Here is a 14,624-nt window from a genome sequence, read left to right on the forward strand (position 1 = left end):
ATTATCTGAATGTCTGAGTATACACCCCCTAGATCATCGGTGACCTGAAGAAAGCAGTTATATACTCATAGACAGACGCGTGTGAAGCATGTTTAAATGTGGAGTACGCTCATTTAAAAAAAAAATACACCAAGTTTGTTTGAGAATACTCCAAGTCCAAAACAGGGATTCCCAGGTCTGAATGTTGATTAAGGTATACTTTTGTGATTCGAATTGCCCCGAATGTTACAATCTTGAGCGCTTAGATCGGGCAAGTTTGGCTACCGCTCAATTTTAAAACCCGTACCGTTGAGTCGATCCCCAAAATTGGGAACTTAATTTAAAATTGCACAAAAGTCAGCCTATTTGATCTTCAAAATTGTCACTTTGTAGAAGGGTCATGCATAGGCTGAAGTTTATGTCCACAAATGTAGGTTATTAACTTGTTGTGGGTTGCATTGTTTTTGGGTCAACCTGTATTTGGTTTTTTTAATAAACGGCCTCATCATAAAGATTTGCCCTCAAACGGATCTGCCTACTTTTTATGACGAGTATCATAGTTGGCTCAGTGGCTAAAGAAACATTCTACAGGATGAATAAACAAACAAACAAATCTCATGATTCTCTGTGTTTTAATGTGTGTGTGTGTGTGTGTGTTTTGGGGAGTTTGTTTTGGTTTTTAGTGAGAGGATGGCTGGTGGTTTGGATGGGGTGAAAAGCTGAGTGACACTGTGATTGTGGATAATTAAATTGTTGTTGCTGCTGTCAGTTTCAAGGCACCGTTCTTCTTGCAAACGCCAAGTTTGGCTTACTATTTTATATCTGCATGGGCTCTTACATGAGGTTAGGCCATCTATACACTTTGATACATGTATACCAAACATTTACATTCTGACTGGGTCATGTGCAAAGTTGGAATGTTTGAATGAATACATTTTGCGGATTGATGCCAGTAGAAGTTAAACAAATTAATTGATCAAACATTCCAACACTTCAAAGTAAACACACGTGTTTTTGACAGCTGGTATATGTTAAAGTGGAGGGATGGTTTTATTCCACGTGAAGCCTGCATGCCACATCTGAGACGTTGAGCGAAATCGTTTACACAAAATATGCAATCATTGTTTATCATCATTTAAATTAAAACGTTCATACACAATGACACAACAAATGTTGTCGGAAACTCAAAAGAACACATGAAAGAATAAAAGATGATCAATGCAGCAAAACGCGCCACTTGTACAGAGTGGGTTACAATTTCATGTTTGTTTAATTTAGCCTTCACATTTCCCTTATCATATCTTATATTTTAACATCGTTCTGTTCTTGTCAGCTTGAAATGTTTGCAGTTTTTACTCACGAAACAGGTTAGTCTTCTGAAGTCAGTGCAACATCAAAGCTAAAATTTCACACATGAGATGCATTTTGATGATCAGCTCTACCATACCGAAGCACTGCATTTAAACTGGCGCAGATTAATTTTCAAATGATGTTCAAGCAACAGCTAGCTTCCTTATAGACAGAGTGTCTAAGTTACAAAATATAGTCATCTCAGTATCCAACTTCATTACCTCTGTTTCTTTGCTTGCTTAGAAGAACTTCTCAGAGTGTTTGCGGCATTCATCAAACAAGATCATACACATTAAAATATTGTCACTTCCTACTCATTGAATAATGTATTCATTGTATCTAATTATTCATGTTAAAGACCAGCACAAAATTGCAATCATTTAAATATGTCACTGACATAAAGTATTCTACCCGATCTGGAAAAAAGGAAGAAAATCAGAAGTGCATGATTCAAATCACTGATGATGTCTTGTAATTCGGTAGTGTTTCCAGTTAATCTTTTCTCTTTACATCTCACAATTCTTTTACTAGTTTATTTTGTAAGTAGAACACCAGGCCAAAACATTGTTGGCTCCTTTTGTATGACATCACACATTTTCAAGGATTTGCTTGCTAACTTGCTTGTTTCTTAATTTGTTTAATGATCGCTCCAAATTACATTCCTTCCTTTATCTGGCACTCTTGTTCTCAACTTTGTCCCTCCCTCTTAGCGGTTTAGAGAGAGAGGGAGAGAGAGTGTGTGTGTGTGTGTGTGTGTGTGTTAGTGTGTGCGTATGCCTGTGTGTGTGTGAGAGAGAGAGAGATAGAGACTGAGAGAAAGAAAGAGAGAGAGTTGATCTATTGTCTTGATTCCCTCATTCAATTTTCTTTTGTTGTATAGTGTAGAACTTAGACAGCTTCGTGACATACCTGTGGTGCGGTTTTATGGTCGTTTAACTCTCCATCGGTGAACCATGCAATTATTTCTCTTCAACGATTACTCAGTCTCTACTGACAACTCTAAACTCCACAAAACACGACTTTTTTCAGTTCAGAAATGTCAGTTTCGCTCCCATAAATTGAAACACAAACTTAAATACATCCATACATCATTGTCTGTTACAAAGTTCCAGCTTTGCTTTAAAATGCACAATCAGTATGAAGGACACGGACTTTTTCCCAGTACATACCGACTGAGCCATCACTCAAATCTTCGACGACACTGACTCAGCCTATATGCTGCGTACATCTCCCCGGTCGGGCAGTTTTAGCTCTCGTAATGTGCGGAAGAACTGAGAGAAACATTTGCGTTCTGCCTATGTTTGTCTTGTTTGCTCGCCAAAATAATATTGCATCGATCAACCACTCAAGTTCGCACTGTTACCATGCTCCCAATCCCATGCTGGTTTGTTTACCACTTTCGAAGGTGAAGAGTTCACCGCGCCTGCGCAGTGACGGGGATTCCCCGTGACGTCACTTGAAAGTTATGACCTACTCTTTTTGTTGGTAACTAAGTAGTCTCGACCAAGTTCGCTCTCATGCATTGCAGACTGACTAAATCTTTAGTTACGAACTGCTTAGTTCGAACCTACGTTTAGTTGCTAACTATAATATTCTCCATTCATGCATTCCACTAATGGAAGCCACGACGTCATTTGTCTCGCAGACTAAACTGATGGTGTGACGGCGAACGCAAGAAGAAGAAGAAGAAGAACGACAAGACATACAGTTCTTCTTCTTCTTCTCTCCGTTGGGACCGGGTTTATTTGATAAACGTAAGTGGTCCCGTGTTGATGTCACTTGTCGATTCCGGATGCGGTGTGTGCCTCTTGGAATCGGGATGACAATTTAAAAAAACCAGCACTGAGAAAGGGCAGGAACTGGATAGGTTGGGAGGCGTTTAAAACTATGTACAGGGGTTGAGGGATTAGGGGTTGCCCACTGGCGGCTGCAGGGGGCTGCTACCGCGGAGACGTGAGCGGAACGACTCGAGGCTTGGGGCTGATGTCGTCGTCGTGGGAAGATGGTTCCAGTTGGAGATAGTCCGTGGGAAAAAGGTGTTGCATATGGCTTTATGGAAGTCCTGTTGCTGCCTCAGCCCATCTCCTCTTGTTCTTGCGTCGGAGCTATGGAGATAGTTCTTTTCGTCTATGCCGACCATCTTATGCTTGATTTTGTACAGCATCATGAGGCGATTGTTTTCTCGTCTATTTTCCAGAGTTTCCCATCCTAGGTTGTTCAGCATGTTGGTAACTACGCCAGGCGTTTTTTCAAAGTAGTTGTTATGGGCGTATCTGGCTGCTCTTCTCTGGACCATTTCTAATGCCTGCTTGTCATTTTCCTGATGTGGGTCCCACACTGTTGACGCGTATTCGAGAGTGGGACGAACCATGGTTGTGTAGGTAGCTGACTTCACCTTCGTCGTGCATTCTTTAAAATTCTTTTGAGAAATCCCACGGTTCTGTTTTCTTTGGCGGTCACGTTCTTGATGTGATTGGTCCAAGATAGGTTTTCGGTGATGGTGACTCCTAAGTATTTGCTCTCCTTGGTAGTTTCGAGAGTCTGTCCATGTAGGTGGTAGGTGGACAATATCGGCGGCTTATTCTTGCTGGGAAGTATGCGGATGATGTTGCATTTGCTCGGGTTAAACTCCATTTGCCATTTCTGTTCCCAATTTTGGAGTGCGTTCAGATCTTCTTGAAGGAGGAGTGGATCTTGCTGCTTTGTTACTTTTTTATACAGCAGGCTATCGTCCGCAAAGAGCTTTAGTTTTGAATGTTTAACTGCCTCGGGCATGTCGTTTATGTAGATCAGGAATAGGAGGGGGCCTAGGACTGTACCTTGGGGCACCCCTGACGTCACTGGTCCAGCCGATGAATGAACACCTTCAAGTACTACTTGTTGCGTTCTTCCTGTCAGGAACGAACATATCCATTTAAGTGTGTTGTTCCTCACTCCGTAGTGGTCGAGCTTGTGAAACAGTCGCTGGTGTGGAACCTTATCAAACGCCTTGCTGAAGTCGAGCAGGATTGCGTCGACTTGGTCCTCTGAAGCCAAGTTCTTCGCGATGTCGTGCACAGTCTCGATGAGTTGAGTCTCACATGACCGGAATTTCCTGAACCCATGTTGTGCTTCTGTCAGGATCTTATGGGTGTCAAGGTGATTCATGATGTTACTGTGGATGATGTGTTCGAGAAGTTTGCACGTGATGGACGTAAGTGACACAGGCCTGTAGTTAGCTGCCTGGTGACGGTCTCCCTTTTTGACTCACATGCGAAGCAAAAGTGAGTCTATGTACTCACCCGAGTCGTCCGTCCGTCCGTCCGTCCGTCCGGACGTCCGTCCGGACGTCCGTCCGTCCGTCCGGAAAACTTTAACGTTGGATATTTCTTGGACACTATTCAGTCTATCAGTACCAAATTTGGCAAGATGGTGTATGATGACAAGGCCCCAAAAAGCATACATAGCATCTTGACCTTGCTTCAAGGTCAAGGTCGCAGGGGCCATAAATGTTGCCTAAAAAACAGCTATTTTTCACATTTTTCACATTTTCTCTGAAGTTTTTGAGATTCAATACCTCACCTATATATGATATATAGGGCAAAGTAAGCCCCATCTTTTGATACCAGTTTGGTTTACCTTGCTTCAAGGTCAAGGTCACAGGAGCTCTTCAAAGTTGGATTGTATACATATTTTGAAGTGACCTTGACCCTGAACTATGGAAGATAACTGTTTCAAACTTAAAAATTATGTGGGGCACATGTTATGCTTTCATCATGAGACACATTTGGTCACATATGATCAAGGTCAAGGTCACTTTGACCCTTATGAAATGTGACCAAAATAAGGTAGTGAACCACTAAAAGTGACCATATCTCATGGTAGAAAGAGCCAATAAGCACCATTGTACTTCCTATGTCTTGAATTAACAACTTTGTGTTGCATGACCTTGGATGACCTTGACCTTGGGTCAAGGTCACATGTATTTTGGTAGGAAAAATGTGTAAAGCATGTGAGTCGTATGGGCTTTGCCCTTCTTGTTAAAGATTGGCACCACCAATGCATCCTTCCAATCCTGCGGCACTGCGCCCTCGTCAAGTGACCTCTGGAACATTTTGGTAAGTAGGGGCGTGAGTTCCTCAGCTCCAGTTTTCAGAATGAAGGCTGGGATTGCGTCGGGTCCTGTGGCTTTGTTAGTACGCAGATTCAAGAGTAGCTTCCGGACGCCTGCTTCGGATACTTTGATGCTATCCAAGGCGGGATGTTTGCTCGTGCCTTTGTTTGGGATGCTCGATAGGTCTTCCGTTGTAAACACAGACTGGAATTGGGATTGAAGTATCTCCGCCTTGTTGATGTTATCGCTCTTCGGGAAACCATCCTGGTTCTTCAGCGGAGCAACCCCAACAGACTCCTGCCCTCTTGCTTGTTACGAACATTCTGTTGAAGTGTAGACAATGATGAGGGTATGGATGGGGCAAAGGGGAAGTGGATGGGTGGTGGTGGGGCTGGTTAGATGAGGGAGTGACTAAACTACAAAACGCAGCCAAAATCGCATGCATAATAAGTCACACGGCGAGTGGTTGGGATAGTGCCAGTTAGTGAAGGTCACGTTCTACTGACGTCAAACGGGGTTCGGGTCTTGAAGTCTTACCATGAAATCGTTCCCCGGACACAAAGGGGCACAAAGCAGAAGGTGCCTGTAATAAGGAAACTTGAGGTTGAGTTCCGTGCGCCATTTGTTGGGTGTGTACCAATAAGCTTGCACGCCGTGAACTTCTTCAATAGTTTATTGCTTCAAATCGATAAGTTGTTTTGGACTCGCGCAATGAACCGCAGGCGCTAGCTGTGTGAATCAAAAATAAATCCCTTTTCGTGTAAACGATTGTATGCACAACCGTACATTTGTTGTAAGACGAGGCTTGTATCGAAAACTTCTATCCTTATTTATTAAATATCAATCAGTTTTTACGGGCTTTAGAGTTTACTATTTTGGACACAACGGCCATTTTCAGACTGTTTCACATACCCCAGTTCCCTTGACTGATCTTGCGGGCAATTTGGTCAACGCGCTGAACGTCACGTCACGTCAGTTTAATATTCATCCGTTCGACTTTGGTCCTACGTGTGTGGGGGCGTTTGCTATCTTTGTATCGATTCCCTTTTTAGTCGCGGCCTCTGTGACTTGATTGACAGCAGGTGTATTTTTGTACTATGGATTTTTTCCCCGACCTGAATGGGTTTATATTTGTCTGGGGCCTTGTTTTTTTGTCGAAGTCAAATGTTGTGCTTGAATGTCCCAAACTCCTCAGTGGATCCGAGGATCTGCCAGCTTTTAATTTCTACCGCAGATAGAGGCATTCATATGAACAGGGTTCGTACGCTCCTTGAATCTCCTTGAATCCCCTTGAATTTTCAACCCCCTTTTCAAGGACCTTGAATCTCCTTGAATTTGGAGAAAATGGTCATTCTTGTGTTTAACCTCCTTGAACCTCCTTGAATTCTGAAGTGCAGGCACAAAAAAAAAAGTTAATATTAAAGTTTTTCAGCAAAATGAAGCAACTTGACATTTTTGTTCGTTGCTGGAACGGGCAGCAAGTCCAAACGGAATACTACGCTTCCAAATTTCTTGGACATGCTTATGCAACCACCCTGATTGATTCTCTGGAGCCTGCCATGGTGGAGCTGGGATACCGGAAATACTCCTTGAAAACTCCTTGAATACTCCTTGAATTTCACTGTCAGGTGTCTGTATGAACCCTGTATGAATTAGGGCATTTAGGGCAAAAATCTGATCTTCAGCATGATCAATTCATGCAATCGGTTCTAAATAAAAATAAAAATGAATTGAAAAACAATAAAACACATGGAGCTTGAGATTCTCATTTCAAGCCCAAAGCCGACGATATAATCATAATCATGAGCACGAGTGCTTTCGGAGCAGATTTGTTTTTTGCTGAATATATATATATATATTTGCCACAAATGTGGTCCACTTGTGATTTGGGAGATTGACAGAGGTTATATAATTAATTTAGGATAAAGATTGCCCTTTTTAACTGAAGCCGTACCCGGCGAAGCGGGTATTCATCTAGTATTATTATATATTAGTAGCGATTCAGAGTAAACTACTGGACCGATCTTTATGAAATTTTACATGAGAGTTTCTGGGAATGATATCCTCAGACGAGACGTTTTTTTCTCTTCATTTTTTCGATAAATATATTGATGACGTCATATTCGGCTTTTTGTAAAACTTGAGGCGGCACTGTCACACCCTCATTTTTCAATCAAATTGTTTATTTTCTGGTATGAGTCCAAGTGAAATGATACTCTCAGCACGTTTAAAGGCTGCCATATTCGTAGCGTTCATTAATTAATTCATATTGTTTACATGTGCCAATAATGTTATAAAACTGTACCTAAGGGGATATAATAACGATTGGCTGTAGGTTTCGAACACAGAAAAAATATTTCAGTATTGGAAAGTGGTGTTGATAGTGTCGAATGTAAACAGAACAGTCTCAAACGCCATCTTTGGTTTACAAAACGTCACGAAGTGCCGTCAACGGTCTAAAAATAGCCCAAGTCCTGGAGAACTGTTGCTAAACAGTGCAATAAAGAATTAATTATTTCTCGTAATTGGTAAGGACTTCAAACCTAACACTTGCAGGAAGCTTAATTTATACATCCCCGCAACGATGGGAAAAGCCCTGGAAGTAATTAAACTAATTAAATAGGACTATGTCAGCCTTTAAAAGCCTAGGCAGATTGTGGTGATTGAAATGAGAAGGATGTAACCATTAGATAATTATGACCAGAAAATTGATAGTGATACCAGGGATTGTTTTCAGATGAAACTTGGACAGTGCTCATTTGTTACATTTAGTCAAGTTTTGACAAAATGTTTTAACATAGAGGGGGAATCGAGACGAGTGTCGTGGTGTATGTGTGTGTGTGTGTGGAGTAAACTATTATTATATTATTATATATTAGTAGCGATTCAGAGTAAACTGCTGGACCGATCTTTATGAAATTTTTACATGAGAGTTTCTGGGAATGATATCCTCAGACGAGACGTTTTTCTCTCTCCATTTTTTCGATAAATATCTTGATGACGTCATATTCGGCTTTTTGTAAAACTTGAGGCGGCACTGTCACACCCTCATTTTTCAATCAAATTGATTAAAATGTTGGCCAAACAATCTTCAACAAAGGCCGGACTTTGGTATTGCATTTCAGCTTGGATGACTTTGGTCATTACAAATCTGAAAATTGTAATTCAATTTTAGTTTTTATAAAACGACCCAAAAACAATTTCATCTTATTCTTCATCATTTTCAGATTCCAAAAAACATATAAATATGTTATATTCGGATTAAAAACAAGCTCTGAAAGTTAAAAATATGAAAATTATGATTAAAATTAAATTTCCGAAATCGATTTTGAAACAATTTCATCTTATTCCTTGTAAGTTCCTGATTTCAAAACCATAGATGTGATATGTTTGGATTAAAAACAAGCTCAGAAAGTTAAAAAGAAAAATACAACTACAACAAAAAACATTAGAGAACTAGAATGCTGGTGGGGAAGTCCCTTTGAATTCTGGCGTGTTTTACTTCTTGCAGTTTTGACCTTGGAAAGAGGAAACGCTTAGTAAAATTAATATGCAAAAGCACTGAACCGCTTCGTACCGCTGTGCTATTTTATTTCCTTGATATTTTGTGTGTGTTGTTGGTGAGTCACAACCGGATCATAATCCAGTTAAAGGACGCAAGTCGTGACTTTCAATGTGTGTAGATATATATCTCTCTTCAGGATATTGAATGAACGACTTTTTACTTCCCCTTTAGAATATTTTTGTACTCTCTTTATGTTTCTCGGTTTCAACACTACACCCCCCCCCCCCTCCCCCCCCCTCTCTCTCTCTCTCTCTCTCTCTCTCTCTCTCTCTCTCTCTCTCTCTCTCTCTTTTTCCCGTCTGCTAAGACTGACTAAAGACTGCTCATGTGGACTATTTCGTCGCCAGTATATGATGTAACCTAGAGCACAATTACACTTTCTACCCGTGAAAGACCACAAGGTTAGTGTGTAAGACCACATTGAAATCTCATGTGTTGGCCTTTACCAAGGACCTTGTCCCAGCAGGATTGCATCAGCAGCGTGTATACAAACACAGCCAACTTGGCTTGAGCGCTTAGCAAAAGTCAACCTGCACACACACACACCCAACTCTACGCCCCCGTCATGAGCACAGACTCAGATTACATTCCAGGCAAGTCGCATATTCTGAGGGGATCAGTGGCTTGCATTGTGTTGCGTGCGTTATACGCGGTGTGTGTGTGTGTGTGTGTGTGTGTGTGTGTGTGTGTGTGTGTGTGTGTGTGTGTTTCTTTCAGTCGCTTGTATGCGTGTGTACATAATCATGATCATTACATGACCCGGACTTGTGTATTTGTGCGTATGTGCATATGATATGTGACCCGCACGTGTGTGTGTGTGTGTGTGTGTGTGTGTGTGTGTGTCAGTGTGTGTGTGTGTGTGTGTGTCTCTCTCTCTCTCTCTCTCGCTCTCTCTGTGTCTGTGTCTCTCTCCCTCCCCCTCTCCCTCCCCCACTCCCTCCCTCTCTCCCTCCCTCTCTCTCTCCCTCTCTCTCTCTCTCTCTCTTTGCAGTCTCTTGTCTGTGTGACGGCACCACGAGCCTGTTAGTCACACATTGGCCAGCAACCCCAGCAAGACATGCGGGATGTTGGTGGTGGTTGTGGTGGTGGTGATAGCCTGCACACTGCGAGGTGGCTGTATTGATCGCTGGCACACTGCGTTCACATTCACTTTCACGAGTCGTAGTTGGGCTTTCACCTCCAGAGGCACCCGTTTGAAATCATTTTTGTTGACTGTGTCTCGTTGTGTGTGTGTGTGTGTGTGTGTGTGTGTGTGTGTGTGTGTGTGTGTGTGTGTGTGTGTGTGTGTGTGTGTGTTAAATTTAAATTTAATTTGGTATGGCTATTTGAAGTTAAAAGACAAATGAGACAGATATTGGAAACCATGACACAAATTCAGCAGCAGAATCATGAATAGAAAACCAGAGAAAACGCGCGAAGAAACAAAAGAGGGAGGTATCAACATTTTACTGATTAAATCCAACAGACAAAAGCTATTGCAATTCAATACTGAACAGGCGACGGAGATCGGGGTAGGGGGATACAAAAAGATAAAGTGCACGAAACAAGTGGCGAACAGAACAAGAGACAACGGAAAAAATATCGACTTAAATAAAAAACGGACAACGGCTTCTTGCTGTCGGCACAACATCCTCAAGAAATCGTGCGTCAAACGCATGTACAAAGTAGCCCTTCCTTCTTCCCCTTCAAACACACACACACACACACGGCCTCAGGGTTATAGGAAGGGCAAACGCCAGACAATCTTTTTTATGCATTCCTGTCCCTTCTCTCCGCCCCCTCTTTCCCCCCTTCCGCTTCGGCCGTCTCCTTTGGGCGAAATGTCAATGTCACTTTGGTTTACATAACAGCACTCGTACAACGTGAAAAGGCTGAGAATATGATAAAACAATCATTCGGTGCAAAGTTTTTTTGTGCTAATCTGGGCGATGGCATACACTTTGTTACTGACTTGAAAAATGGGCTAGAAAGACGGTCACTTTGGCTTTATTTCGTCAGATGCTGAAAAAGTAGGTTATCTTGGTATTCTAATTTTGTGTTGAGATCATTATTGTTTCAAAACGGTAGTTTGTTGCTCAATTGATAGCTGATGAAATGGTCGTCCTTATTTCATTATTGGATGCCAAATTGTGACTTTTCTAATCTTAGTGTTATTGTTGTGAGGTGATCGCATTTTGGTGTTATCGGTTGACCTGTCCTCCCACGGGGACTTGTGACAGGGAGATGACAGGTGGTTTAGGTATTTAATGTCATGATTGTAACCCAAAACCTTGCAGCTTTCAGTTCGCAAACAGTGGCCACATTATCAGTGTTGTCGCTTTTCATTACTCATTACACGGGCCCAAATTGTCACGATTGTCACTAAAAACCTTGCAGCTTTCAGTTCACAAACTTTGGCCACATTGTAACATTTACGTTACCCGTGCTGTTCAATTTATGAGAACCCTAGACAAGGACAACTCATCCCCATTTCCCCCCTATACCTCGTGTCTTTTGTCGTCGTCGCTGATTTAGCACTGCCATGTGACCTCACGTCACCGTCTGACGAAATTGAGGTGTGTCACGTTGGTGTGTCGCGCTCAGCCAATCAGCGACCAGTGCATTCCCACACCTCTTTTATTTTCATTTGACCGAGGTCGCTTGGAACTGTGCCAAGCCCTGGAAATGCCGTAAGGCCGCAGATATGTGATAACATTGCGGACGTTGCTGTTGTTTATTGTTTGTCGCTGAGATTGACTCGTCGACGAAAGTAAATGGATGATCAATTTATGTGTACTGTACTAACCTGTTTGTGTGTGTGAAAAATCGCAGACGGTGTTTGTTACTCTCAGTCTGTCTGTCCTCTTCACCCTTTGTTTGTCTCACCTCCATCTCTGTCTGTCGGTCTGTCTCCCTTTCTCTCTGTCTGTCGGTCTGTCTCCCTTTCTCTCTGTCTGTCGGTCTGTCTCCCTTTCTCTCTGTCTGTCGGTCTGTCTCCCTTTCTCTCTGTCTGTCGGTCTGTCTCCCTTTCTCTCTGCCTGTCGGTCTGTCTCCCTTTCTCTCTGCCTGTCGGTCTGTCTCCCTTTCTCTCTGCCTGTCGGTCTGTCTCCCTTTCTCTCTGTCTGTCGGTCTGTCTCCCTTTCTCTCTGTCTGTCGGTCTGTCTCCCTTTCTCTCTGCCTGTCGGTCTGTCTCCCTTTCTCTCTGTCTGTCGGTCTGTCTCCCTTTCTCTCTGTCTGTCGGTCTGTCTCCCTTTCTCTCTGTCTGTCGGTCTGTCTCCCTTTCTCTCTGCCTGTCGGTCTGTCTCCCTTTCTCTCTGTCTGTCGGTCTGTCTCCCTTTCTCTCTGCCTGTCGGCCTGTCTCCCTTTCTCTCTGTCTGTCGGTCTGTCTCCCTTTCTCTCTGCCTGTCGGTCTGTCTCCCTTTCTCTCTGTCTGTCGGTCTGTCTCCCTTTCTCTCTGCCTGTCGGTCTGTCTCCCTTTCTCTCTGTCTGTCGGTCTGTCTCCCTTTCTCTCTGCCTGTCGGTCTGTCTCCCTTTCTCTCTGCCTGTCGGTCTGTCTCCCTTTCTCTCTGTCTGTCGGTCTGTCTCCCTTTCTCTCTGCCTGTCGGTCTGTCTCCCTTTCTCTCTGCCTGTCGGTCTGTCTCCCTTTCTCTCTGTCTGTCGGTCTGTCTCCCTTTCTCTCTGTCTGTCGGTCTGTCTCCCTTTCTCTCTGTCTGTCGGTCTGTCTCCCTTTCTCTCTGTCTGTCGGTCTGTTACGCGCGTGTGTGGCCATGCGCTCGTACGACTCACGATGTAGAACTCTCGTAAATTGTACTTTTCCGAGAACACATAAGTCATAATTGCCAATTTGTTTTCTATTCCAGCGAGAGCAAATTTTGACAGCTCGGAAGTCATGGAATGATACCATTCCACATTCTTAGGTGGCATATTGCAAACTGTTTTACATTGCATTCACTGTATAAACCACAAACACTTGCGTCATCGACATCGGGCCATTTCGATTTTATGCGAATATGATATAATGCACCATTTTACATTCTTCATCCAATAAAACAGTGACAGATTTTACCGCACAACCCACGTAAAGTAGTGACTGTACATTGTATGCCAAACAAATGAAGTACGAGTACAAATATTGTGAACTTTTCGTTTTGCACGACCAAGACCTCATGGTCGAGAAGGTATAAAATTGACATCCAGCTGTAGTGCGCGTCAATAATGAATCAATGTTTTTTTGTTTAAAAAAATGGTAATGTGTTTTTGTTGTTGTACTTTATATAGGATCGGCTAAACTGTGCAGCTTGGCTGCATTCGTGCAATGTGTTGCACTGCTTGCACTTTGGGGGGGGGGGGGGGGGGGCTTTCATTTGTTGTTCGTAGGTAAATGTGCGTGTTTACATTGCGTTGAAGCAGTCGTCACCATCAGCTGTGTGTTGTATTTTTTTCCTGTGTGTGTTGAGTGTGTGTGTGAGTGTGTGTGTGTGTGTGTGTGTGTGTGTGTGTGTGTGTGTGTGTGTGTGTGTGTGTGTGTGTGTGTGTGTGTGTGTGTGTGTATGTGTGTGTGTGTGTGTGTGTGTGTGATTGGCTTATGTGATTATCTGTGTGTGTCTGTCTGTGTGTCTGTGTGACAGAGTCAGTCTCTAATAATGGTACTTTTTTTTCCCTCTTAGATAACCAATCGTGTAAATATACTCTGCCAGAAAATGTATAAATATGCAGAGGTGCAAGTCCAATTTTCTGTCCTCCGCTTCGCATTGCTTAGTATTTCCCCAAAGATCTTCAGACTTCTACTAGCAGTAGAATAACGTACTTTGACTTTCCGGTGTACGGCTACAAGTCACGTGCGTTTATTGATGACATTGAACATGCGGATGGAGCAGTCATGTGACAGTATGATTAGAAAAAAAAACCCGCTGCAATATAATCACAGACGCTTAATATGTTATAACAATGACGTGTCATTCTGTTGGGCTGTTCTCTCACACGAACACGCACACTGGAGCTGGTGGAAAAAATCGAAGACCGGATCAGTCAGTATCTGGCCGTATACTAGCACTAAACCCCTTCGTTGCTCTTATACCAACCACAGATATTGGCAATTTAGCAGTTTTGTTGTTGTTGCAACATGTGTGAGCATCGTAATTTGCACTTTTGTGAACTGTATGCCGCCTTATTGGTGGTTTGTGGCAAAGTGGCTCTTCTGAGGCCACTGCTCTTTGCGCCATACATGACGTCTTGTTCGCCCTCCCCTGACCTTTTGCCACAGGTGTGAGAGGGGGGGGGGGGGGAGCGGTTACTGTGTGTGAGTGTGTGCGTCTCTCTCTCTTTCACTCTGCGAGTGTGTGCGTCTCTCTCTCTCTCTCTCTCTCTCTCTCTCTCTCTCTCTCTCTCTCTCTCCTCTCTCTCTCTCTCTCTCTCTCTCTCTCTCTCTCTCTCTCTCTCTCTCTCTCTCTCTATCAGTTGGGCAGTATGATTTCCATGTTTAAAAAACAAGACACAGAAACAATTGTAGATTTAGCAAAGTTTTTGGTTTTTGCATTTCAGTTAAGATTGTCAATGTTAAATAATAATGAGGATTAATTGTCGCTGAAGGTTTTGTTGTTGCTGTATTTATTGTTCGGTTGTATGTATATATTAGGCAGCATTGATGTGCAAGATTAT

The 14,624-nt window shown here is 42.9% G+C and overlaps 1 protein-coding gene across 4 annotated transcripts in view; it reads left to right on the forward strand.

Moving 5' to 3' along the window:
* The window catches only part of LOC138981943 (hexokinase-2-like), a 69,162-nt gene that overhangs the window by 25,690 nt on the left and 28,848 nt on the right, over positions 1 to 14,624 (forward strand). The window lies entirely within an intron of this gene.

The sequence above is a fragment of the Littorina saxatilis genome, linkage group LG12 (assembly GCF_037325665.1).
Source record: "Littorina saxatilis isolate snail1 linkage group LG12, US_GU_Lsax_2.0, whole genome shotgun sequence".
Lineage (NCBI taxonomy): Eukaryota > Metazoa > Mollusca > Gastropoda > Littorinimorpha > Littorinidae > Littorina > Littorina saxatilis.